The sequence below is a fragment of the Micromys minutus genome (assembly GCF_963924665.1).
Source record: "Micromys minutus genome assembly, chromosome: 17".
Taxonomy (NCBI): domain Eukaryota; kingdom Metazoa; phylum Chordata; class Mammalia; order Rodentia; family Muridae; genus Micromys; species Micromys minutus.
In genome coordinates this window covers 10,644,742-10,670,839 of record NC_137952.1, presented here as the reverse complement: position 1 = coordinate 10,670,839, position 26,098 = coordinate 10,644,742, and the positions used below count along the sequence as shown (strand labels likewise).

The window sequence follows — 26,098 nt, the reverse complement described above, 5'->3', positions numbered from 1 at the left end:
AAGGGAGAAAAGGAGGGACAGAGACATATAGAGTATATGTTGCACACAGAATATGCAAGGAATTGTTTTTTTAAGGAAACATTAGGCCAAGGAAAAATCCAGACAAGGTAGCAAATGCCTTTAATCTCAGCTCTTGGGAGGCAGAGGCAGGTGATCTACAGAGTGAATCCCAGCATAGTTTTCTGTCTCAGGAGAAAAACAAAACAAAACATAACTTATCAATGGAATTTTGGGCAAAGTCCTAAAAGAATCTGTATTACAGGTTCTATGTTTATTAATGACCTAGTTTCTTTGCCAGTCTCTGAAGAACATAATCCCATATTGTACTTTGTATCAGATGAACCTAGCATACTAGACTGTGTGTATGTCTGTCTGTGTCTTTCTGACTCTCTGTCTCTGACTATGATTGACTCATGTGTGTGTGTGTGTGTGTGTGTGCATGTGGAGGTCACAGAATAATTCTCAGATACTGATACTTGCCTATACTGTGTGGGTCCCAGGGATCCAACTGAGGTCATCAGGCTTGGAGGCAAAGAAGACCCTTAAATCACTGAGCCATTTCACCAACTCCACACACAGAATTTTAGTTTTAACTCTTAAGACTAAAATTTAAAAATATGTATGTGTGTGGGAGTGCTATTTGTATATGTACATTATTTATGTGTGTGAATGAGGACATACACACGCTATGGCACACACCCGGAGGTCAGACGATAACCTTGGATGTCAGTCTCCTCTTCTACCTTGTTGGAGACCAAGGCTCCTTCTCTTTCGCTGAGGAGTCCAATCAGGGTAGCTGGTCTGAGAGCCGGGGATGCTTTACAATTTACCTGCTTGCAGGAGTTCTGCAATTACATCTGCTCATGCGTGGCCTCCAGCTCTGATGTAGTGTTTGAAGATTCAGATGGGGACAAATATTTTAATCCACTGAGCCTTCTTCCCATCCTCTAGTTTGCATTTATTATTATTATCATTATTATTATTATTAAAGATATGCATGACCTCTCAGGGAGGCAGGGTTGTCTGCTTCTCAGGCTCTTAGACACCCAAGTGCCTCTGGATACTGCAGAAGAGCTGAGAACAGAATGGGGTCCCACAGGCTGGAACTAGCCTGGGGCTGAGAGAGAAAAAGGGGGAGCTCTGACTGGTCCCTTGGGGGTAGTCCTTGGCTTGACAGTTGTGGCTGCAAGCTAGGGCTTGGTGGCAGTGTGGTTGGAAGCAGAGAGAAGCCTCGTATGATAGATTAGATGGTGGCTCTGTAGGCGAAGGCTTTCCCACAGCTCCCCACAGCCTATCCGGATGCAAAGAGACAGCCCATGGTTTAAAGAGACTTATAGTCATGGCAAAAAGTGAGTGAGTAAAATCGTACCCCACTTCTCAGGATGGGCCAGAGATTAAATACCTTTTTCAGGGAGGAGTGTCTGGGAAGGAAGGGTTATTGGCTAAGTCTCCAGACCTTTAGGTACCTCATTATAATGAAGATCTGTCTTGAGCCTATATGACCCGTGGTCACATCCTCACCTCTGGAGGGGCTTGGGGCATTGACCTTATGTGACTGATGGCCACAAATCTACGGAGGGCTGTGGCTAGTGAAAGGGGACTAGTTTTCTGGGAGTCAGACGAGATGTCTACCATCCCTTTAGGGTCACTGGGGTTTCTAATCTTAGTTCAACAAGAAACCAGGCTGCCTTTCATGGTCCCACAGTGGCCCATCACCCTCTCTTGATAGCACCACACTGAGAATCAAGATTTTATCAACTGTTCCTTGTGGGACACTTAAGGCCCAAACCATTCCATGACTTCCAGTGGTGACTGGTGAGCACCAGGTCCTATGTGATGTGATCTTGATTTTGTTTTAGAAGTCACTCTTCCTCTTCTTCATGTATTTGTTATGTTCCAAACATGTGGGAGTTCTTCCACATTTCTGGACTTCCCAAGTGCCTTCCTGACTCAGGGCGTCTATGTTCTCAGAAGCGTATCTCTTCACATTAGTCTCAGTCCAGTTGTCTTCTTTGAGAGATCATCCACAGTAAATGAAGCCCTTCTCTCTTGCCCCATTCTCTCCTTTTCACAAAGCTCACCAGCACTGAGACACGTCACAGTCTGAATGTGTAGGGTTTCTCACAGTTTAATAATATATGCACATTTGATCTCCAACTGGCGGTACTATCTTGGGAAGTTATGGAATTCTTGAGGAGGGAAACATGGCTGGTGAAAATGGCTTCCTCCAGGTGAGACTTTGAGCTCAGCCTTGCTTCAAGTGGAGCTCTCTGCCTCCAGATTAACCAATGTTTGAGAAGCTTCTCTGTTCCAGCCGCCATGCCTCACCCCTCCCTTGTGAAGGACTGATACCCCTGAAACTGTAAGCCAAAATAGATCCTTTCTCCCTCTAGTGGTTTCTGTCAGGTTGCTATTGCAGCAAGGAGAAAAGTTAATTAATGGAAAAGTGATCCCTTTGTGTGCGTTTGTTTGTCTCCTGCTTTTGGAGGGTAAAAGCCATGCCTTTTTGTTCATACATGCACTTCTAGTGTTTAACACAAACTAATGACTGGACAATGTGTTGGCCAACCAACGGTGTTGGGACTGTGCAAAGGAGTCATTGAAATCTTTGACCAAAGGACTAATCATGTTGGATCTCCAACCTGATCTCCACCTGTAATATCTACTTTTCCCAAGTATTCTCAGATTTAATTAACTGCCAGGTGCCTTAGATGGGAACATGGACTCCTCAATACCAAGAGAGAAAAGGGGAAGTTAAAAACCAATGAAGAAATTTTCTGTTACTGTTAAGAAAAGGGTTGAAGATAACTTTTGTTGTTTGTTTCTATCGTCTAAGCTCTCCCTGCTTCTCCCCCGTCTGGCACTGTATTTTCTGTTGGTTGCTGGCAGGATAGAGGAGTCTGTGCTAAACCTTCCCCCTGACCAAAGGTCACTGAATTTATACCTTGCAATCAAGTCAGATGCACATTTCTCAATCAGCCCTGCCTTTATGCCGGTGAGTGCTGAGGATGTCTAAGTGCTTATACGAGTTCTATAGTTGGTAATTATCATGAATAACCACACGAACTTATTTTATGACTGGAACTTTGAAACCTGAAAGGTATGTTCCCGTGTGCACGCGGCTCAGAGACCTCTCCTGTGTTCTTATAACCTCTGTGCCAAAGGATCCAGGATTTTTAGTCTCTTTCCTCTATATGAAAAGAAAATGGAGGGAGGTTGGGAGGTTTAGTCCATAAAACACTCATCTGAGAGATCAGAGTGCATGTCAAAAGCTGGATTTGAGCAGTCTTTGTCTGAAGTGTCAGTACTATGATACAAGGGTCAAGAAGATCCATTCCTAAAGCTCACTGGCTAGCTGAAGGGCTGAGCTAAAGGGTTCAGTGAAGGGGGTTTGGATGAAAATGGGCCCCATAGGCCCATGGGGAATGTCAGTCACTTTAAGAGATGTAGCCTTGTTGGAAGTAGATGGCATTCTCTTACTGCTGCCTTTAACCAAGCTCTCAAACTCTCAGCTACCCCTATAGTGCCATGTCTGCCTGCACACTGCCATGCTTCCCACCATGATGAGAACAGATTCAATCTGAACTGTAAGCCAGTCCCAGTTAAATGTTTTTCCTTTATAAGAATTGCCATGGTCCTGGTGTCTCTTCCCAGTAATAAAACCCTAAGACAGTGAGAGAGCCCCCCCCCCCCATCTCAGAAAATAAAGTGGAGAACCATTAAAGAAGACATCCAAATCTTGGCCTCTGGCCTCCACACCCACATGCAAGGCTCCTTCCTTAACATGCACACACACAAACACATACACAAAGGAGACGAGACACGGTTTGGGCAAGGTTGCTATGCCTTTCGTCACTGGAATATTTGACGTGGTACAAAACCTCAAGGATACTGATGTATGGAAGGTGGTGTGAACTGGACAGCCAACCTAAATTAGAGACATCATGCCACCCCTGTTGGATAGGAAGTTCATAAGTCATTGACTAGTTCTGTCAGCTGGAGTGGTTCCTGCTATGGTTCAGAAATAAAAAGAAAAGGAAGGTCCTGTACTGACTTCACAGAAGCCCTGCTCTATTCTTTCTCTGTTGTGACAGTGTTGGACCACTCACCTGACTGGTCTGATTAGGGCTCCTCTGGAGTGGGAATGACAGATAGGGATGGGTGGGCTTGGGTTGCATGAGAAAAGAGAAAAGCAGAACAGCGGGCCTCTGGAACTTTGGGTGCATAGGGGCTTCCTGTAAGGACCTTTGCTTCTCCCTGCCCTCCCCGCCCTTCACCAGTCTCTTCTGTAGTGCCCTTTACCTTAGTAGGGCTCAAATGATGTCACTCCAAGTAAAATGTCTGAAAACAGTGAGCTCTCTTGCTGGGGGAAAGTATTTGAAGCCCATGATACTATGTTGCATAATATCTGTGAGCTCAGAGCTCTGGTCCCTCCTAGTGCAGGCAGGCATCCCTTTCAAGCCACAGTGAGAGGTGGGGGTGGGGGGATAGGTGTGGGGGTAGGGGGAGGAGGAAGATTGGTGAATAGGCCAGTAACCAGAGAAGCAGGGAGTGGCTGGGAGTGTGGCAGACTGGAAACTGTGTGTCCTCTCCAAGCTCCGAAGCAGTGCAGAGCTGATCATGTGGTCCTGCAGGCCTGCAGTAAGGCTCATGCCACTGCTTCAAGGTCCATGGCAGGCTGAGATTCAAGAAAATGGAGCAGCTTGAAGTTCAAATAATTTGTATCTAAGGAGTCCAGCTGCAGACACGTGCTTTTACTCTTTCCTGACCATCCTCCCTTCTGCCTTCTGCTTCCTCTCCTGTCTCTCTCTCTCTCTCTCTCTCTCTCTCTCTCTCTCTCTCTCTCTCTCTCTCTCTCTCTTTCTCTACTTTTAGTCCTGAAAATGGAATGTGATTTACTCAATAGATTTTGGGACAGAGTGTGCCAAAGGACAAACCGACGGCTGGACTTGGCAAGTCAGGGTCCCACTCTTAGTCATAAAAGGACTGCCTAAGAGTTACCCTTTTTCCTGAAGCCTGCTGTGAGCCAAGTTCCATTTCAGAGATTGGACAGGGCAAGCTCTAGAGGAACAAGCTTAATAAAGAACTAGCAAGCATTCTCCCCTGTGAATGAATGTTTAAGCAGCGTGATTCGTGTTGCATGCTCCCAAACAGGACTCTTTCTTGGTGCTCAGTGGACAGTTTTGATTTTTAATATACGAAATGACTAGCCTGGGAGGCTGGCATTTTCGAAATCCTGATTTACACCGAAATACAGCTTCCGGTTTGAAGAAGGTTCTGCTCACAACACTAAACTGGGTGTGGTGGTGATAACCTGTAATCCCCGAACTCAGGAGGTAGAGAAAGGGGTATCTGGAGTCCAGGGTCATCCTGGGCTAAGGGGGTTGGATGCCAGCCTGGACTTGTAGAGCCTTATCTCAGCAAGCAAGCAAAATTAAATCAGCAAAATTTGAAACTATAAAGCCTCTTTAAAGTTTGCTCCCAGTGTTTGGATACTTTCCCCTGTTTCTCCTTCACTGAGAGACTTCCCAAGGAAGAGCGACTCCCCATTCCTGGACAGGTTGAGTAATTAATTTCTCTCTTATTGCACAGTGCCCCTCCCCCTCATCATAGGCAGTCAGCATGGAATGAATTTAGTCATGGAATTTATTCCTGAAGTCTATCCCATGGACATACTATGTGCCTGGTGCTGGTCCAGGAACCTGGACCGAATCAATCATTGCATGAAAGGAATGGCTTTGGCATGTCTCTGTGTGTTAGGTAGGGAGGGAGAGAATAAATCTAGGAAAATTAATTTATGTAACAATAATACCATAAGGTAATGGGAGTGCTAAAGGGAAGAGGGGGTGTGGTGAAGGGTGTTGGGAGGAAGGAATGAACTGCAATTTTATTTTATTTTGAGACAGAATTTTCTTGCATAGTCTAGGCTGACCTGGAACTTCAGGTTCTCTGGCTACTTCATTCAAGTGCTGTGTTTACGGGCAGATGGAATAGTGTGGGTCTCCTTGGGCAAAGAACTGTAGGAGTGGAACCCTAGCAAGGGAAATGGCTGGGCTTAAGGCTAAGCTTTCCCTACTGCGGGGATAACAGCAGTGACTGTATTCTGTCTTGTGCGTTCCTGTGAGATTCTGTGTGCTTCCCCAATGTGAATCCCCTGAGTCCTTATTAATGACCCCAGATACCTATTGTATTTACTCTCATTTCAATCGAGTAAACTGAGGCTCTGCAACTCTTCAGGAATTGAATGATACCCTGAGGCTGGGAAGGTGGAGCTGAGCTGTATATACCCTGCCTTGTAGTGGCAGGCTTTTGGGCTGCCTTCTCTTTCTCCTCCTCCTTTCTTTCTCTTCCTCCTTATCTTTCTTTGGAGACAGGATCTTTCTGTGTAGCCTTGGCAGTCCTGAAACTTGAACTGTAGAGAGCAGGCTGGCGTTGAACTTGCAGCAATCCACCTCCCCGAGTGCTGGACTTAGAGACCTGTGCCACCACCACACTGGCTGGACCAGCTTTGACTTCTGGTTCCCTGATGGGCTGGATCACTGGCGGGCTGGATCACTGGCGGGCTCCCCCAGGCTTTCTTAGCCCTGAGCGGGACTGTGCACCCTACCCCCAATCTAAAAGAGATTCTTAGGGTGAGATTTAAGGGCTTTCTGTAATCCTGGGTATTCTTTTGAGAATTCTTTAGAGTTCTCCAATATCCCAGGGACAGGTGAGGGGCTCAGAAGCTCACCTACACCCCACACCCACACTTTAACACAAAAGTATCATAGCGTTACACTGACAAAACCAGTTTTAACCAGAAAACGGCAATGTATCTTTTCCTTCATCAAATGTCACCGTGGTTTTAACATTTACATGTTGCTATGAGGTCAGACCCTGATCAACCATAGGGTAAAATCAGGTAAGCAGGGAGTCCTGCAAACAGCTGCATTAAAAAAACTTTTTTTTTTCTTTTTTCTTTTTGGAGACTGGGGTTCATATAACCTAGGATAAAATCGAACTCATTGTGCAGAGCATGATGCCCTTGGTCTTCCTGCCTCTACCTCCAAAGTGCTACAGTGATTCTAAACCTTCCTAAGGCTGTGACGCCTTAATACACATCCTCATGCTGTGGTGGCTCCCAACCATAAAATTATTTTGTTACTATTTCCTAACTGTAATCCTGATACTGTTATGTATTGTGCATACATCTGATATGCAGGCTACCTAATATGTGGCCCCCTCGGGGGTCTCTGCCCATAAGTTAAATATTGCTATGCCAGAATCTTGATTGCGCCACCATCCAGCTTACATTCGAAAATTCTTAGTACCTACTAAGCAACAACAGCAGATTTCCAAAATAATTTTACTTAAAAATATTTTTTTCAAATTGGTTGTTTTTTTGGGGGGGTTGCTTGTTTGTTTGTTTGTTTTATTTTGGTTGGTTTTCTATGGTTTCAGTTCTATCGTGAAACATTCGCTCCAAAACCATTAAACTCTGGATCCTTAAATTCATTGTTTTGTTTTTGTTTTTTTTTTTTTTTCAAAGCCAAGGAAGAGACGCAAACAAGTGCGGAGTCGGTTTGAGAACCTTTCCTTTAAAACACATTCGCGCGTGCGCGCCCCAAAGCAGCAACAAAAACTCTCTCAGCCCCAGCAATGTGCTGCAGAGCTCCGGTCCTTTTTTATCTGGTCACACGAACGGAACGCCTCTGAACTCCTGGAAGAGGGTTTAGCGGTGGCAGACCAATCTCATCTTGGCTTAGTAGCACAGAGTTTCCTTGATTTACAGCATCCTCCCCCTGCTTTTTAGGGCCACGAGCTTGGATTTCCTGAAATTGTTGGAGTGAATGCAATCGCAGGGTCTTCCGCCTCCTCTTGTTGTTGGAGAGGAGGCGTGGGATGGGGTGAAGCGAGGCGGTGGGCGTTGGAGAGAAACTACAGCGATGTGCACCGGACAGGAAAAGTGGGAGGAGGAGGGGGAGGAGGAGAGGAGGCGGCCGTAAGTTGAGAGGAGGGAAACAGTCACCAGCCTGACTCTGAAAGTTATGCTGAAGAGAAACCTGGGCAGGACACGACCAGGCGGAGGGCAGAGCTGGGAGAGGACCTCGGGAGGGGCGAACGAGGCGAGAACAATCCAAAATCTCTGGTTTCCCTCCAGAGAGAAAACTTTCCTTGGAACGCCGGAAACTTTTTCCTGCGCGCGCAGAGTCTGGGACGGAGGCGAGCGGCGGGTGTGCGCGGCTTGGCTTCTGTGACTCACGCCGGGGACCCCAAGGGGGTGAGTGGGGAAGTCCCTGGAGGGCCTGGAGTCATCATTCTGCAACTCCGCATGGCTCGGAAAATAACTCCCCTGGCGTGATCTGGGCGTGGGAGTGGGGACACCGGGGACAGCGAGACTAAGGGGGAGACTCCGCGTGGTTAAGGAACCTCCGCATCGGATGCTGTAGGCGGGAAGGTAGACTACTAAGAGGTGGGTAAGGCAAGGGGCAGGCCGCCCTGAGCATAGTGGATCACGGTGGACGAGAAAGCGCTGTGAAAGGTTTTTGGGGGAATCCTTGCCGAGCGTGGGATCCCATAGTAAGCAAGGAGACAGGAAAAGAATGTGTCTGTCCCATTCTCCCACGGGGGAGAGTGAAGATCTACAGAGTCAAGGGTGCTTAGAGGGGTACTCAGCTGAGAAACCGACCCTCCCGGCCATCCCCTTCTTTCTTGAAGGGAAGCGTGGGAGCCGAGGCAGTAAAGGGAGACCAGTTGGCCCGGTGCGCTGGACAGGCCACTGTAACCAGGGACAGCCCGCGGGAGACCTAGCCCCTGGTGGCGAGAAGCTTAGGACAGCTCACTGTGACTCTGCGCCAGGCGCCCACGGTGTCCCCTTTCCGCTTCGACTTTCGCGCCCGCGGGGCGTTGGGTCGGGATTTCCTCTGCGCGCCTCGTGTGAGCATTGCGCGTTTTTGCGCGCAGGGGGCGCTGTGGGGCCCGCGCCTGGCGACCAGACTCACGGTTCCCAGGGCTCTGGCCCTGGACTGCGACAGGGACCAGGTGTGCTTACGAAGGGACCTTCAGAAATAGATTTTGGGGTGCTGCTCTCGTTGGCAGTAGGGGTTTCCCCGATTCCTATTCGCGCCCTGTTAGGGATCACATGCCACCGCCGCCTCTTCCTCCCTGGTGCCAGAAGCCCGCGTTTTGCTTGTCAGCAGTAAAGTGGAGAGTATTTATAGACGCCACTGCAATCCTGCGGTGTGCAAGGTTTCAATTACCGCGCTGCGTCGCGCCCCACAAGACGAGATGCTTACGCGCGGCGGCTCGGCTACACGTCTGCTGCGGAGACCCGATGGAAAAATGTCTCCAGGCATCCCTACTTGGGTGGAGTTTTGGAATCCTTGCTCATGCAAATCCAGATAAGGACTACAGCAGTCCTGGACAATCGCATTCCATGCCATCAGTTTCTCCCAACCCCCACGCCTCTGCCAGCTTCCAGCGTGGTGGCATCGGTCAGCCTTCAAGACTGTTCTTTGGACCATTCGTTAGAAGCAATATTTCCCTCTCGTACTTCAAATTGTCATTGCTAGTTCTGCTAAGTTGCTTTGGTGGTAGAAGGTGCTGTTACTGATAACAAGACGCTGCAAGTGAGTTGGGAGGGCAATGATAGCTACATTTTAAAATTAGTCCCTAATGAGATTCCTTATACACCTAACGGGGGTAAGATGGCTCTGCCAGGTGGAACCGGAGCGGAGGAGGCCTCATTCCAACACTGAGCTCCAGAAAGGAACGTGGTACTGTGGAGAGTGGTTTCTGTAGCGTGTTGCCTCCGGAGATGAGAAGCAAAGGTTTACCGTGTTACAGAGTTGTCCTCCGGTTCCTCCATTTCCACCCATTGTCCTAGTGTATTAACTACCCTTCTAACGGTTGGACCTAGCACAGTGTAAAAGACAGCTGGAAGTAGAAATAAGCCTGCTTACAGTAGGTCTAACCTGAGTCTAGCTGGGTTCCAAAGCACTAAAGCTCATTTCTTTCAGATCTGGAGGGGCATGGGTGTGTATTTATTTCAGCAGGAAGTGCTTTCAGTAGTACCTTTAATGTTGAAACATTCCAAAAACCTGCTTCTGAAAACGGAAAACTGTAAACATCTCTTCACGCTTTATGATGACACCATGCACCAAGACTGCTAAAATTTCCTGATCCTCACCAAAATGTTGGTGGAGCACTACTGTGTGCCCACTGGGCACACTGGAGCACAGACAATGTAAGAAATCTGTTTTAGGCTACAGGTACAGGGGCCGGAGCTCACAATAGACTGCCACTCTAGGTTTGGAGGTTGAAGATATCTTCCCTTTCTGTTGGATTTCTCAGACGTTCACCTGATAATCTATATAGTTGATTGCTCGTGTGTGTGTGTGTGTGTGTGTGTGTGTGTGTGTTATGTCTGTATGCATATGTGCATTTCGGTGCATTGCATTGTGTGTATGTGTTGAGTCCAGAAGTCAGTGCCATTCTCTTCCTCAGTGGACATTTAGTTTTGGAGTCAGGGCCTTTCACTGATTGTGCTAATTGGCTGGCCAGCAAGTCCTTGGAACTTCTGTGCACACCTGCACCAGTGCTGGGCTTCCAGCAAGTCTTCGTGACTGCTTTTTACGTGAGACCTGGGAATCCAAACTCAGGACCTTATGCTTGTGTGATGAACACTTTACCAATGGAGCCATTTCCACAGCCCACAAGTTGTGTTGTTTGTCCAAATGTCACAGAGCAGCACATTACTGAACAAGCTCTTTATCTCATAGAAGATCATTGCCATGTCTACCTGAAAACCTCACTGTGATGGGTGTCACCTGAATGTCCCAATTCAGCTTATTCATTAACTCAGTGTGTGTCCAGCATTTAATCCACGCTTCTAGAGAGGGTGCAACTCAGTGCAGCCCTTGTGATCTTTCAGTTCTGTTCACATTTCTCTGTCCTAGTGATATGAATGTGTGTTCTTGTGGCCTTATACCAAAACAAACGCAAAATCTTTTCTAAATTGCCAGATGTTCGCTCTCTCTTTAGCCTTTTTTTTTTTTTTTTTTTTTTTTGCAGAAACAGGACAGTGTAGGATTGAACTAGCATGTGAGTCTCTGTGAATGCACACTTACAATGCTTGTCATGAAGGGCTCGGTCTGTAGAGATCCCTGCCTCTATGCAGACTGCAAACCTGTTAGAGACACTGTTTATAGATGATGCTCATTTACTAACACAGCAGAGTAAATGAGTACCTCTGTGGCTGAAATTTGAAGGGAAGGGATCTTGTGTATCTTGTCTAGGATGCAGGGTACAGAAGCTGGAAAGAGTGGTTACCTAGCAAGCAGAAGGCATTCCTTTTATAAGGGAAAATTCCACACTGAAGTCAAGAAGGGGACTGGGGACATAGATGACACAAGATCATAAGATAATGACAAGCCATCAGAGACCAACTTGAGATAATTCACATTTTGTCAGACTTCCAAGTTCTCAAGATGGCTCTAGTAGTTTCTATGGATGTGCCTGAGGCAGGAGTCAGTGCTCTAGCCGCATAGGGTGCTACAATGGGGAAGAGGAAGGTCACAGACTCAAAGGCCTGAGAGGATGGTTCCGTGGAAGGAAAGGAAAGGAGAGTAGATATTGAAAATGGCTCTATATTGGTTTGGGAAGGCATGGCCCTCAGGCATACAGCCAAATCAGACTTGGGAAATATGACGAATATTCCTGCTTGTCAACTTGACTGTATCTGGAATGAAGTACAGTCCAGAGTTGGAGGGCTCACCTGTGAAGACACAAATTTCTCACCTGGATCTTGGCATGGAGATCTTGAGGTATAGTGATCATGAAAGGTTTAGGCCCAGGTGAGATAGTACTTTAATCCCAGGAGACTGAGGCAAGGAGGTCTTTGAGTTCTAGGGCAGCCTGGGAAAAAGCAAATTTCAGATCCAGGCAAGGTGCTACACACCATGAATCTGGGCCACACCTACCGGAGGTCTACATAAGGACCTTGGAAGAAGGAAGAGTCATTCTTCTTCACCGGCTTGCACTTACTAGTCAGTACATCTGTTGGAACCCACTTCTACAAAAGAGCAGCTGGAACAACTAGCTTCTTGGGACGGAGCAACTACTAGATTCTTAGACTTTCCATTCACAGTTGCCCACTGTTGGGTTTGTTTGATCACAGTAAACTCTCTAAATATAGAGACATTCCGTAAGTTCTGTGACTCTCGAGAACCCTCACTAATACAGTGCACATGCTGATGTGGGTCTCAGGTGGGAGGGCAGTGGGAAGGTAAGCCCCCACCTCCTGGGAGTGCCTTTAGTTATTCTGTGCCAGCTTATAGAAGTGAGCCCTGGAGACCTGCTTCCATCTTAACTGGACTTGGCCCTTTGAGGTAACAGTCACTCAGTCTCTCTTTAAATATTCTTTTCTTATGCTTTGCCAGATTATAGCCTTTGTAGATCAATGCCTGGATTTCATTTCGGAGAAGGGGAAAAAGCCCATAGGCTAGTGATTACCAAATTGGATTAATGTCTGTCTAGCAGAGTTTAAAGAAATACTGCTTGGTCTCTAATTACCATTAACTTAGAATTTAAACACTCTATTAAATTGAAGCAGGCTTTAAAAAACCTGTAGTATTTTCAGCTGTAACATATTTTTAGAATTTCAGACACTTTTATATAGTACACAAATGTATAGAGATATTCTATTTATACATCACCCACCCAGGTCTTATATCTCCATAGTAGATAATGTATGACATCATTATAAACTGGCTTTATTAAAAAGAACCCAGAAGTTCCACGGCCAAGTTCAGCTACACCCTGAAGCTTCTGGAGAGCCCAGCTCACTGAGATACCTAAAGGGTGTTGGACAGTGCTGAACTGTCCCCATCGCTCTTCCTCTTTTAACTGTGGTCTGTGGGAGGACTTTGTAAACACTCGCCCAACTGCTGGCCAGCATAATTATGCATGTGATATACTCTGTGTGTAATTGTGTGTTACATGGAGCTGTGTATTTACTCCGGCTGTTGTCTGTTCCTCATCTCTTTCCTCGGCTCTGAGGTGTCAGTAGCAGAATCTCACACACATACCAGGCTCAGATTCAGCAATACCTCCTGTTTCTTTCTTCTCTTTCTACTTTACAGAACCTTGTCCAACCTTGCTGGTACTCTTTGACATGGGCTAAGTTCTTGGTTTTGTGGAAGGTGTTAGGTTGTTCCCAAATTCAAGGATTAAGGAAAGGACTGTGTTGGGTGCCTTTGTTCGGAGCACTGGGGTATGTCTTGGAACAATAGCTAAAGGTTTATTCCTGTCTCTTTGCTGAGAACTGGGACAAAATCCTACCTCTGCTTCTGAACTATGTCTGAATTAGCCAGCTCTAAGATGCCTCAGACCCTGTCACAACCTGCTCCTAACCTCAGCAGCATAATTCCTCAGGGTAAACCCTTTGCTGTTGAGCGCTACATAAATCCTTTAGAACTGACTCATCACCTTTTCCCGGATGTCTCCCGGAGACGGAGTAGACTTGTGCAGTCATTTAGAGAACTCTGAAGCATCAGGCCTCAATCTCCCTACACCCCTCATGGAGCCCTGTAGCTATTTTCTTTGTGATATCTGCAGGCAAAATTAGTGGATGGACTTGGTAATCCTGGTGTTTGAGATGATTAAGAAAAAAAAAAAAAAACCCAAATATCAAAAAACTTCACCTACCAGAAAAACCCTCATGGCATGACTATACACACACACACACACACACACACACACACACACACACACACACACACACACACACACCACCTGCCGAAGGTCAGACCCAATCCAAAGTTGTTACCTTAGTTGTTACTGGTGTTGAGGAGACCACATAGGTTGGAGAATTGAGATGGGGATCTGATGGAGGCTCTGTCTTGAGAGAACTGACCAGGGACAAGTGTCTTCCCCATTGTTCTGGATTTCACCTTTCCTGTTTGCAAACCTGTTACACCGACCTTTTACAGAGGGTCATCCAAGATGGGTTCAAAGTCCACAGAGATCTTATATGCTACTATTCTAGGGAAGATGTGAATAAATGCCTATTCACCTGAAGAGGGAACCAATGACAGAGTTAAGTAACGATATCTCCAAAGTCCAGCTTGGCGAAGCAGTGAGTTCATTATGGTCACCTACAGCACAGACCACCCAAAGACAGCTACATTCCCAAAGGCCTGTCCCAACACAGGAGACCTTGACATCCTCTTCATAACAGTCAGGCAGCTTGACCGGGTGGACAGTCTTATTCTTAGCCATCTTTCTTGGTCATCTAAGTTTGTTGGAGCAGGTTCTGACTTTCAGTATCTTACTGGGAGTTGCTTACTTCTTGCTTCTTAGCCCTTCTCCTTGATGGGATGTTTTAATACATAGGTAGCTGCTACATGTGGGGGGGGTCACATGAAAATCCTATGAAACTACGATCTGTGGATCCAACGGGTTTTCATGGGGCCCTGGACTGATGCCCTACTTCAGGATGTTGTCAATCTTGTAGTACTTCAGAACATAGTGTTTTCATCCAGACTCTGGTATCTGAAGCAAGGTTTCTCCTCTTTGGCTCTACTGACATTTTGAACCACAGAGGTCTTGTGGTGTTGTGGGATGTAAATGGCCTCTATTCACTAGATACCCGATGGTGTCTTCTGCCCCGTCCTCCACAGTGGTATTTGCATACATGCTGACAACTACCTAAGAAAGCTGGCGGCTGTCAGTTTAGTTTAGATTGTTGGCCTAGTCCCATCTTATCAGTGCTAGATGTATGCCCGAGACATCTAGGGAAACCTAGCCTTCAGGGCTGCCGCATCAGATTCCCCAGGAGAGTGTCCAGGAATCTATCTGCTCTGTCACCCTTTACTTGTGGTGCCATTCATGGTTTCAGTTAACTATAAGCAACCCTAGTATGAAAATGTAAACTTAGGACTTCCAAACATTATCAATTCATGTTTAAAATTAGACCCTCCTATTCTGAAAAAGTTGTTGCAGTCTTGCTGTTCCACCATGTGCTGCTTGGTGAATTATACCTTCGTCCAGCACGGACCTTGTATGCACTAGTGACTTCGAAGGTGTCAGAGGTATATCGGATCTGCTGTTAACAGACCCTGGGCTCGCTGTGAGTAGTTTCTTTAGTCTTCTTTTTGGCCCGGTGGCTTCTTCTGCTTAGGTCTTGGCATACGCTGGAGTGCGTTGGGTTACACAGACTTTGGCTTCCGTGAAATGACTCCGTTGAGACCGTTCTGTTCCTGTACCGAGGCTCTGCTCTCCCTGACCTATTACCAGGGGAGAAACTTGCGTTCTTTTCATTCTTTAAGGAAAAGCATTTTTTATCCCTGAGAGAGGACAGACTTTTGAAAAAGCAGCACCTTTAATGAGGAGCACATTTCCGAGTACTTCAGAGTGCCTTTGCTGCCTGGCAGTAGTATTTGACTGCTCCTTCACCCGTCAGTGTTTTATATATATTATGTGTCAGAAATGTAATTTGCTCCATAATGGTGTGTCTCCGCTACTGCCTGTGTCTAGACTTTCTGGCAAAATCAATGTGGATGACATTCATGGGCCACACCCAAACCATGTGCATTCCGAGAAACTTGATGTTTAAGTTGGGGTGTCAAGGTGAGCATAGAGGAGTGTGCTATTTCCCACAGTTTCACTTAACTTGCACCAAAAAGGGGGGTTTTGTGGTAATTATACAGTGGGCTTCTGATCCAAGTAGTAACGTCATATAGGTTAGTTTCACTTGTAGGTGAAACTGAGTTACCGGGGTCCTGAGTCCTGTATGCAGTTAGTGACCTCTCTTGAACCGAGGTCAACCCTTGAGCTTGTGTTCTGCTTGCTCTGATGCAGAAGAGTATCCAAATTTGGACTTGTAGAGTCTCTGCTTCCCAGCAAGTGCTGAGAGAGTTCTCATCTTTCCTGTTGCGCCCTTTTCATGTTGTTTGCAGGAGCCATTGTCTGTCTTGCCCACGTGGTCCTGATCTCCAGTGTCCCCTGGATGATGTGAATGCTTAGATGGATCCATGCTGATCAGCAGTGAGGAGAATTTTCTGGCCCCTCTGAAACATTCCTATTAGGTACTTTCAGGGTACCCAATGGTGTTGATTGGTATCAGGTGACAGTGTAAGACACAGGTGGAGCCTTTGCCTTAAAGGACTGGTCAGACTGAGAAAAAACCAGAGAAACTAGGACCTCGGCTTGCCAAGTGCTTGGGAGAGTTGACCAGGTAGAAAGTCTGGTGAGGCTCACAGGTGGAAGTGAAGGGTGTGTTCAGCTTCTTGGCAGACTTTGCAGCCAACACATGCAAGTGTGAAGTTGAGGGTTTGGGAGCCCAGATGTTGGGGTCCTGTAGGATCTCTCTTTGGGATACGTTTGCTAGTTTTCTATTTTGGGGACAAGTGACTCCCGTGCTTTGTTCTCTCCTTCTATAACCTAGGGACCATAAAACAGTCAATAATCTAATAAAGGCAGCCTCTGGATTTTGGTGGAAGTTATTGACAATAATAAATGTAAATCGAGGCCTAGTCCATCACAACCAGATTTTAGTGACGTTAATCTAACCAATAGCAATAATGACAATAAATGAGTCATGTTAGGCATTTTATTTGATGAAACAATTCCATTCTTTTTTTTTTTTTCAGTTGTCATTTCTTCCTTTTTTAAATTTGTTTGAGACAGAGTTTGTCTGTGTAGCCCTGGCTATCTTGAAACTCACTTTGTAGACCAGGCTAGTCTCGAACTCAGAGATCCACCTGCCTTTGCCTCCCAAGTACTGGGATGTAAGGCATGTGCCACGGCCACTGGGTGACAATCCCACTCTTAATAGTAATAGCTTCTTCCTGACCTGTTTTTCATCTGATGGGCCTGGGCGCATCCCTGGAGTGTGGATTTGGTTTCTTTTGTTGGCCTGGGGGTTTTGCTGTATTTCTATGAGATGGCTGGAGCACTGTAGACTCACACTGTCTTCTTACATCTTTGTGTAGAGCACAGAGGCTGGTGTGTTTTTGTGGAGGAGTGGAATATGGAGTGCTGGTGTGCTCAGACAGAGAAATGGAATTAAGAGGTGAACTTTGACGAAGTCGTGGGTTGTAGCCAATCATAGGCTGAGGTTGATTGAGGGCTGTGCAATGTTGGGGGAGTCAAGCTCTTGTGGGGGGTCTTTCAGAGTGCCTCCTGTTGAGTAGGGTCAACAAGTAGGTGGCCACGCAGCTAGCCAAACAGAGAAAAATGTTGGTTAATGGGAGGAGTTTCTTTCAAACCCTTAGTGAACTGATAAAGTCAACAGACCATGGGGACAGAGGTGGCTTGTCCTGGTCTGAGAATGCTGGGTTCTATAGACTATGAAGGGATAAAACAGAAACTTATGTTTGGTCTCTAAAGGGTTCAGCTGGCTTGGTATTTTTGAATCAGTAGTCATCAGTTTGAAAAAAAATTTTTTTCTTAAATCACATTTAAGAAAATCTGAGGTCTGAGGAGATGAATCAGTGCAAACATGAGAACCCAAGTTCAAGTCTGCCGATGTCTTTAACTCTGGCGTTGTAGGAAAGAGACGGGCAGATGCCAGGTGCTTGATAGCCAGCCATGCTAGTCAGAATGGCAAACTTCCGGCTCAGAGAGAGATTCTGACTTAAAGGAACAAGGTGGACAGGGATAAAAGCAGACACCAGCAGGGATTTCTTCCTCTGCCCTCTGCTTACATGTGCACGCATGTACATTCACATAGCCATGTGAGTATAACACACACACACACACACACACACACACACACACACACACACACACACACACAAATCCTGGGCCTTCTCTTGGGAAAGAACAGGTAAAACTGGGCTAATATCCTAATGTCAAGCTGGTTGTGTTGCTCAGTGACTGCCTTCTGATGCATGTTACAAAAACAACAAAACAACAACAGTGTGTGTATGTGTGTGTGTGTGTGTGTGTGTGTGTGTGAGAGAGAGAGAGAGAGAGAGAGAGAGAGAGAGAGAGAGAGAGAGAGAGAGAGAGATTATTTCATCTCTTCATCTTTCATTTCTCCTTCCATCAGCGTTTACTCCTGGCCCCAGGCTCCTACCCGCAGCAGCCTTGCTGTAGAGCACCCATACCTGTGAAGAAAATGGAGTGAGCAAACACACAAACAAAAGATTGTAATTGTTAGCCCTGTACCATCTCAATCAAAGCCAAGTTCTGGTTTTAACCACCTTCTGAGCACTGTCTTTTAACGAATCAGAAGATACCCTTTCTTCCTGGTTTGTCTTTTTTTTTTTCTTCGATGTAGGAGCTACTGTTGAGGTCTTTGTTTATTTAAATAAATAATCCCGATTTGTATTTCAAACTCAGGAAGCACAGAAAGACATGCACAAAACAGACTTCACTGGTGTGACTGCCGCCCGGCCATGGCTCTGGGGGACCTAGTGTGCTTGGTGTCTGGCCCAGGGATCTAGAATCCATTTATGCTCTACAGCAAAATATAAAACAGACCTCCCGGCTGTTTTATGGCAAGGGCAGAATGACATATGCACAGCTCTGCAGTCAGCCTTCTTTCTTTCCAAACCTCCCTGGACAGCACCCATCACACATGGCATACGCAGTGGCTGGTGAGAACACGGGCCTTTCAAAAGTAAAAATTTGCATGTGTTCACAAGGCTGATTGTGATAAGACCACAAAGGTGGTGGGGAGGAGGCTCTTCGGTGGTGATGAGAATTAATCAAGGGGTGAAGGGGAGAAGAGGATATAGATTGCAGGTCTGAGCCTGGAGAACAGGGTGGGAGATATTTTACACAGAGGGTCCAGGGAATGCCCTGATGGTGATGTCGGAATTAACACAGGTCAGTGAGTTGGCATGCAGGGGCTGGAGGCCAGAGTGTTAGAGGTTGGCCTAGAGTTCAGTCTCAGAACTTCTGGGAAGTCTTCGAGGTGCCATGAATGGTGTGTGCATGCTGTGGTCTCTTTGTTGGATTCTTGCACACTCGTAGGTGTGTAACCTTAGATAGGTTTGTCACTGTGTACCACCATAGCTTTCTCTGTGTGACAGACATGGTAAATGACCCTGATTCCTGGTCCCCGGAGGAGCCAGGGCAAGGGTTTTCCCAGGCTTTGGGTTGCTACACGGTATGAAATATGTGACATGTTTCGATTGAGCACATGTGAGTAGAGGTGTCCTTGTTGGTGACCTGCTGCTGTGAATAAGGCTGTGACCAACATAGGAAGGAAAGAAAGGGTTTATCTTAGAGCTTACAAACCTGGAGGCAGGAGCTGAGGGAGACCTCAGAGGACTGCTGCTCGCTCAGGGCTCACTCCTCCTTCTCGCCTGTTTGTTTGCTTTAAATGCCCTAGGACAATGTGCCTGGGAGGTGGGTGGCCTACCCACGGTGGGATGGGTCCTCCCGATCAATCCTCAATCAAGAATATGTCCTTCAAGTTTACCTCAAAGCCAATCGGATGGGGGTGAGACCTTATCTGATATTCCCTCTTCAGAAGATACTAGCTTGTATTGACAGGAAGCTGACCAGCACAACAGGTACCACCAGCAGGTCACTGCTCCTCCGTCTGTCTTTGAGAGGAAGATGGATGCATAGCAAGTGCCCATGTCTGGCGGGCCCTGGTCAGTAGGTCAGCCATTTCCGTCCTCTGTACCAAGGCAGTCCCACTGAAGTCAGAGGGTGGGTCAGCTGAGTAACCATGACTGTGGATGAGGGGCTGAGTCCTGGGGAGGCCTTGCATTGCAGAGAGACACTGGCTCTTGTGTTCGGGATGCAAGGCAGGAGCCGCTGAGCTCCAGGGAGCATGTGAAATGAGCTGTTTCTGTCTTCCGGGGAACTAGACTCTCCTCTTGTTCGGGGAGGTTACATCAGACTGGGTGGCTCTGTCTTTGACTTTGTTATTTACACTCAGAGTGGCTTTTTCCTGGAAGCCTCCAGTCATTACCAGCTACACACTTCTTTATTTTAAGCTGCTGTGTCACGATTCTACTTCCTTTTTTAGAGGCCAGGCTGGAACCTTAGTGGATTTCATTTGCATGTTTGTCTTTTTTTGCCCTTCTAGTGGTGGGCACAGTCCCTGTCACTCCCCTGTCCTCAGACCCTGTCCTCAGCCTTGGCTTCATGCTCCATCTCCATTCCTAGGCCCTTTTCTCATCTCCACCCCCATCCTTACCCTGGCCCTCTTTCTTCAACCCCATCCCTGGGGCTGGTACCCCAGCCCCGTTCTCATTCCCACCCTTGTCTCTGTACCTCCCATCCCCATGTCTAGTACCTTCTATATGTTATCCACAATCTTTTCTTGTCCCCAAACCCCAGTCCTGCCATCTGTGGGAATGAAGGGGATAACATGAGCCTTGGGTAAAGAGCTTGCTTAAGAAACCATGTGGGGCACCCTGAGAGCCAGGCCAGTAAATGCCTCCCAGGGGCTCTGTGACCCTTACAGTGATTGGTGGACCTAGCGCCTCAGCTGTGCAGAGAACTGAAATTTAGCATTTAAATCTACCTAGTCAAAGCATTGTTAAATGACAATCTGGGTAACGTGGTCCTTCAGAAGAGAAATGTAGCGAGACACTAGACCTGAGCTCTCTGTGGTGGTGGTGGTGGTGGTGGTGGTGTTGGTGTTGGTGGTGATGGTGTTGTGGTGGTGGTGATGGTGGTGATGGTGGTGGTGGTGGTGGTGGTGGTGGTGGTGATGGTGGTGGTGATGGTGTTGGTGGTGGTGGTGATGGTGGTGGTGATGATGGTGGTGGTGGTGATGGTGGTGGTGGTGGTGGTGGTGGTGGTGGTGATGGTGGTGGTGGTGTTGGTGGTGGTGGTGGTGGTGGTGGTGATGGTGGTGGTGATGATGGTGGTGGTGGTGGTGGTGATGGTGGTGGTGGTGGTGTTGGTGGTGGTGGTAGTGGTGGTGGTGGTGGTGGTGGTGATGGTGATGGTGGTGGTGGTGATGTTGGTGATGGTGGTGGTGGTGGTGGTGATGGTGATGGTGGTGGTGGTGGTGATGGTGGTGATGATGGTGGTGGTGGTGATGATGATAGTGGTGGTGGTACAAATAAACAATGGGCGTCACCTACCAGACACTTCTGTATCTTTCTTGTCACCACACCTGATCCTCATACGTGCCCTAAGTCATTTGCCTAGGGCCTTTTTTAAAAAAATTATTTTATTGGATATTCTCTGTATTTACATTTCAGATGTTATCCCCCACCCCACCCCTGCTACCCCTCCTCTTGCTTCCATGAAGGTGCTCCCTCTCCCAATCACCCTCTCCACCTCCTGTCTGTGTTTTTTTAACCTTGGCTCTTCCCCACCCGGACTATCCCTGGACAGTTATAGGAACCATGCCATGCACCTAGCCGACCTCACTGTCTGTCACAACATCTCACTAAGGAAACTCTCCCTGATATTCCTGATTCTTGATGTTGACACTAGTTCAGATAGTCCAAGGCTATGCATGCAGTAAGTATTAGGTTCTAGTGTCTGCTTGTAATAGTTATCACAACCCTTGAGGCTTAAAACAACAGAAATTTATTTACCTATAGTTCTGGAGAGCTAAGGTCCAGAATCAAGTTGTATCTGGAGCCATATTCCCTTCAGAAGCTCTGGGAGACTGCTGGTTTCTTTCCTCTTCCTGATTCTGAGAGGCTCCTGGCATCTCTTGGCTTATGGCAGTTTTGCCTCTGTCTTCCCATCTTCTGCTGTGCAGCCTGTCTGTCTTCTCTGCTCTCTCTTTGTGTTCTTCACCCCACCATTGAGGCTGCCTGGACCGAGTGTAGAACCCACCTCTCCTGGATAATCACTTACTTTCAAGAGCTTAACTTCATCATGGCTTCTGCTGTAGGAGGAATACTTATGACTTCTGGGGATTAAGACCTAAAAACAAACCTGTCATGGTGGCACATGCCTGTAACCCTAGCACCTGGAAGATGCCTTATAAGTTCAAGGTTAGCCTCAGCTCTAGTGTATGCAGAGCCAACCTGGGCTGCGTGAGAGTTTTGTCTAGAAGGTATCCTCAGTCATTCTTCGTGCCTGCCTCTGAGTGACAGGAGGAACCATGATGACATCTCCTGCGATCCATACCCTGGAGTGACATAGCCTTGCGGTGGTTTATCCTTTGGAGCCAGACACATCTTCCTTTAGCCTTTTCCTGTGTGCTATTTCTGAACTGGTGGGTGGATGTTAGAGCCACAGAGTGAGGCCATCAGATCCGGCCATCTGAAACACATCAAGACCCCAAGACCTACAAAGGAATTCATCCTCTGCAGTCCCAGAATCCTGGAGTCTTCCTAAATGTCCTTCCATGGGAAATGTGAGATTTCCTACGTGGTTGGTACAGCTGCCATTCTGATAGTAAAGCAGACCAACACATGGTGATATGAGACTTCTGTAGTGTAGTCCAAGGAAGAAAGAATTAGTCACCCTTGTTTGAAAAAGTGTGGCTATTAAATGTGAAGTGAAGGCTAGGGAATTGTCCTACAGTGAGGTGCTTGCCACACAAGCATAGATAATTGAGTTTGCTCCTGTGAAGCCATGCAGAGAAGCCCAAGTGTGCTGGTGTGCGCCTGTAATTCCAGTGTTGAGAAGGCAAAGACAGGCAGACCTTGGGGCTGACTGGCCAAGGCTGGCCTCTTGGAATGAAAAGTGAGGCGGTTAGCCATCAGCAACTAGGAACCTTGTGAGCCACAGTATTGGCTATCTTGGCAAGATATGACCATGGGTTACCACGACCGTGACATGAATGTTTTTAGGGGTTACAAACTACTTTCTGATCGAATTTCAGGCATACTCCATAGGGTCAAACACAATCCTAATACTATAAATCTGGTCAAAAGCCCGCAGCTGGGGAACTGTTAGGCCTCAAGCGTGAACTCTACCAGTTTACACTGAACAGAGTTAGTATCCAACTGCTTATATAGACTTATATCTTTAGCTGGACATTAGTGAACCCTAGTCCTCACCATGAAGCATTTTTGCACAGTAGATGGGTTGATGTAGAAACCCATAAGTGGTCATCGTGCAAAGAACAAATGTCTGTGGATCGATCATCCACAACTGGTGCACACCACTGCAGCTGTACACACGGACACACGGTTAAAATGAAAATCCGCTCCTCAGCTGCGCAAACCTCATGTTCAGTGTTGAATGACCACATGGCTACGGAGCATCATGGGTAGCATTATTATGTGTAGCTCAGCATGAGTGTGCAAGCTCTCAGCTTTCAGGGAGCTTGCCTCAATACTGCAGGCCTTGCCCTTGTGTTGAAAATACTGAATATGTTCTTTATTGTCCCATGGAAATAAACAGGCATGACTGTGGCTCTCCGAGGCAACTCTGTGTCCCTCCAGCTTTTCAAAGGCCAATTATAGTGAACATTTTGAAATATTTAAGGACAAAGACCAAAACCAATCACCTGGGCTGGTGCATGATAGAGTCAGGCTTAAAAGTAGAGCCTTTCTTGACCAGCTCTGGATTACTTAACCCCCCAGTCCTGGCTCAGTTCTTGTTAAGGGTGAGTGTGAGTCACTCTGCCTCAATTTCTTCATAAAACGTGGACCCTCTGTACTGTCTGCTTCCTGTGGTTGGGTGTGATATGTTTATTTGTACGAATATGTATTTACTTGTTTATAGAAAAGAGTCTCCTGGAGCCCAGACTGTCCTTGAACTCCCTGTGCACTACTGACCCTCCTGTCTCCATCTCTGGACAGCTGGGATTACAGACAGACATGACTGCACTGGCTTCAACATTGCTAGTGCATGCCAAGGCAGTATTCTTCTGACTGTGCTGCATCCCCGTCCTAGGCTTGGGTGAAATTCAGAAGCTGTGAGTTCCCAATGGCCTGAAGAGACAGTGTCCGTTTCCATGACAGTGTCAGGGTCGGGGTCTTAGCTGGGGGCAATGTGTTGCAGGTGCTGAGCCTCCAGCAACCGAGGGAAGCTTTGCTGTCCTCTCACTGCTGTGTGGGTTGAACAACCTGTAAAGGATGCCAAGCACTGTTCTTTCATTGATTTGGTCGGTACTGGGTTTCACTCACCACTTCTCAGGCCCTGCTATGAGTGAATAGGGCTCTGGCAAACATGGCTTCAGCACATTGTGCCTTGTACCTCTGTCCCCATTCCCTTCACTTTGCTAAACCATTAGAATATATCCCCAAAATCAGGGTGACCAACAAGGCTCCGCTGCCAAAGTATTGAAGTCCAGAAATCAAAAGCGCCCTTTTGGCTGCCCTAATTAACATGCCCAATCAGAACAAACCAACTCATCCTAACACAGAGTCCCCCCCACCTTTTCCCTTTATAAACTGCCATTTGTCCACAGCTGTGGCCTGTAGACATCTGTCTCCTCTATCCAGAGGTAGTCCTTTGTCCCTCGGCTGCAAATAGATCTCCTTTGTGCTGAGAAGTTGGTCTTGGTATGTCCCAGGCTATTATTTTCAGTGAGAGCTTTACAAGTATTTACTCGTTAAATTACTGTTGGTTATTCCTGGGGAGAAAAAAGTGAGCTTCAGAGATCAAGTGCCTTGTCCAAATTCATGCAGTGGGTAAGGGTGGCTGTCTGTCTGACTGACTGTCCGTCTGCATTTTCTTATGGTGTCCTTTTTCTGTTCCTCTTGTCCCAATCATGTGTGGCTGTGGAGTTGATTTTGGTAGTGTACTTCTCTTGGGGGCATGAGATTTAAATCTTTATATAAAGGCTGGCGACTGGCATTTCAAACTCAGTAGCTTTGATTCTGGGGCCCTGCCTCATTCAGTGCAGTAGTAAAGTAGAAACTGGCAATTGGTGAGGTGCTGGACAGGCAGGCCCATCTTGACACCTGTCAGTGACTTGCCTCTAGCTAACTGTGTGCCCTCTAGCTAGCTGGTTGGTTACCTAATTTCTCTAATTTAGATGGCATTTTGGAAGGGCTGAATAAGTCACCTTGATGACAGCACCCAGCATCCTTTCAGGCAGGTGCCTGTGTGCGTTCATGGTTAGCTCTACCTTTGTCTCGAACAATAAGCTAAGGCCTGAGTACGCTCATGGCCTCCCTGGATCTGCGGAATGTCTCATGTCTGACACAGGGGAATGAATGTTCAAGTTTGTGCTTGATCCTAGGTTGGAGTCGTTGGATAAGTCTTTTTTTGCTCATTTGCTCCACATTTGTTAGTTCTAAATGGTTGTACTCTCAGGCCCCATCTGTCCTGTCATTTCTGACTTGTCATTTCTGGGTCAGGACAAGCCTGTGCCTGAAGGCCCAGCACATTAGCAGGGTGTGACAACCAACCTTTCTTCTGGCCCTTGTCAGCACATCCCATAGCTTCCTCCCACGGTCTCCATGTGGTTGCTTGACTCTGTGACAAGGAGTGATGATGGGGACCACATACGCTCTTCATCCTGTCGTCATTTGAGAAGAGCTTGGGGGCTGGAAAACAAGTCAGAAGGAACTCCTTGCTTCGTGTGACCCTCGACTTTGGGTGCGGGCACTGTGATCACTGATTGTCCTTTGGGCTGAAAATTACCCTTGTTTTTAAGGGGGAGGGCCATGCTGCTGGAGCTGTCCTGTGTGACCGGGGCTGCCTTGAGTGTGTATGGAATGCTCAGATAGCTTAAGATAATGCGCCTGGGAGCTGTAGTGAGACATGGGGGGGGAGGGGGGGCAGGAGCCTCCTTTTATCCTCTGGTATCTCAGCTCCTAGAGAAGTTAGGCATGTGTGCAATCCCCCGGCAGTGTGGCTTCTGAAGTCTTCTGTTTCTCTGTTCCAGTGCCCCTGAGTGGGTGGGAGCTTCATTGCCTCTATTAAAGGCCCTCACGAAGTGAGTTAATATCCGGTAATTACACAATGAGTCGCACTTCACAGGCCTTTCAAAGCTGGGCCCAGGGATGCATCCTGTCTGAATAGAGAGACCTTTCCTGACAAGTGTCGGGATTCTGAGGGACGCATGGTTTTATTTTGCCGTTCCCTCATCTGATTCTGAGGTGTCTTGATACCTGTTGTAATTCTTTCTGGAATATAACAGGCTTCTGCAACATTTTATTGGCCAATTCTGATAACTGTTCATCTGCTCGGTGCACAGGGTTCCCAGGCAAAGGATTCAAGAAAATGGCAGGATTCTGCTTCTACTCCTGCTATAAAGGAAGTTCGCCATCCTCCT

General features: G+C 47.1%; 1 protein-coding gene across 1 annotated transcript in view; it reads left to right on the top strand.

Annotated features, from left to right (window-relative positions):
• The first annotated feature begins 8,150 nt into the window (after positions 1 to 8,150).
• Positions 8,151 to 26,098, top strand: part of PRR5L (proline rich 5 like) — a 78,323-nt gene continuing 60,375 nt past the window's right edge. Inside the window, 1 exon segment of the mRNA XM_080931713.1 lies at positions 8,151 to 8,260. The gene's annotated coding sequence lies outside the window, so the exon portion shown is untranslated.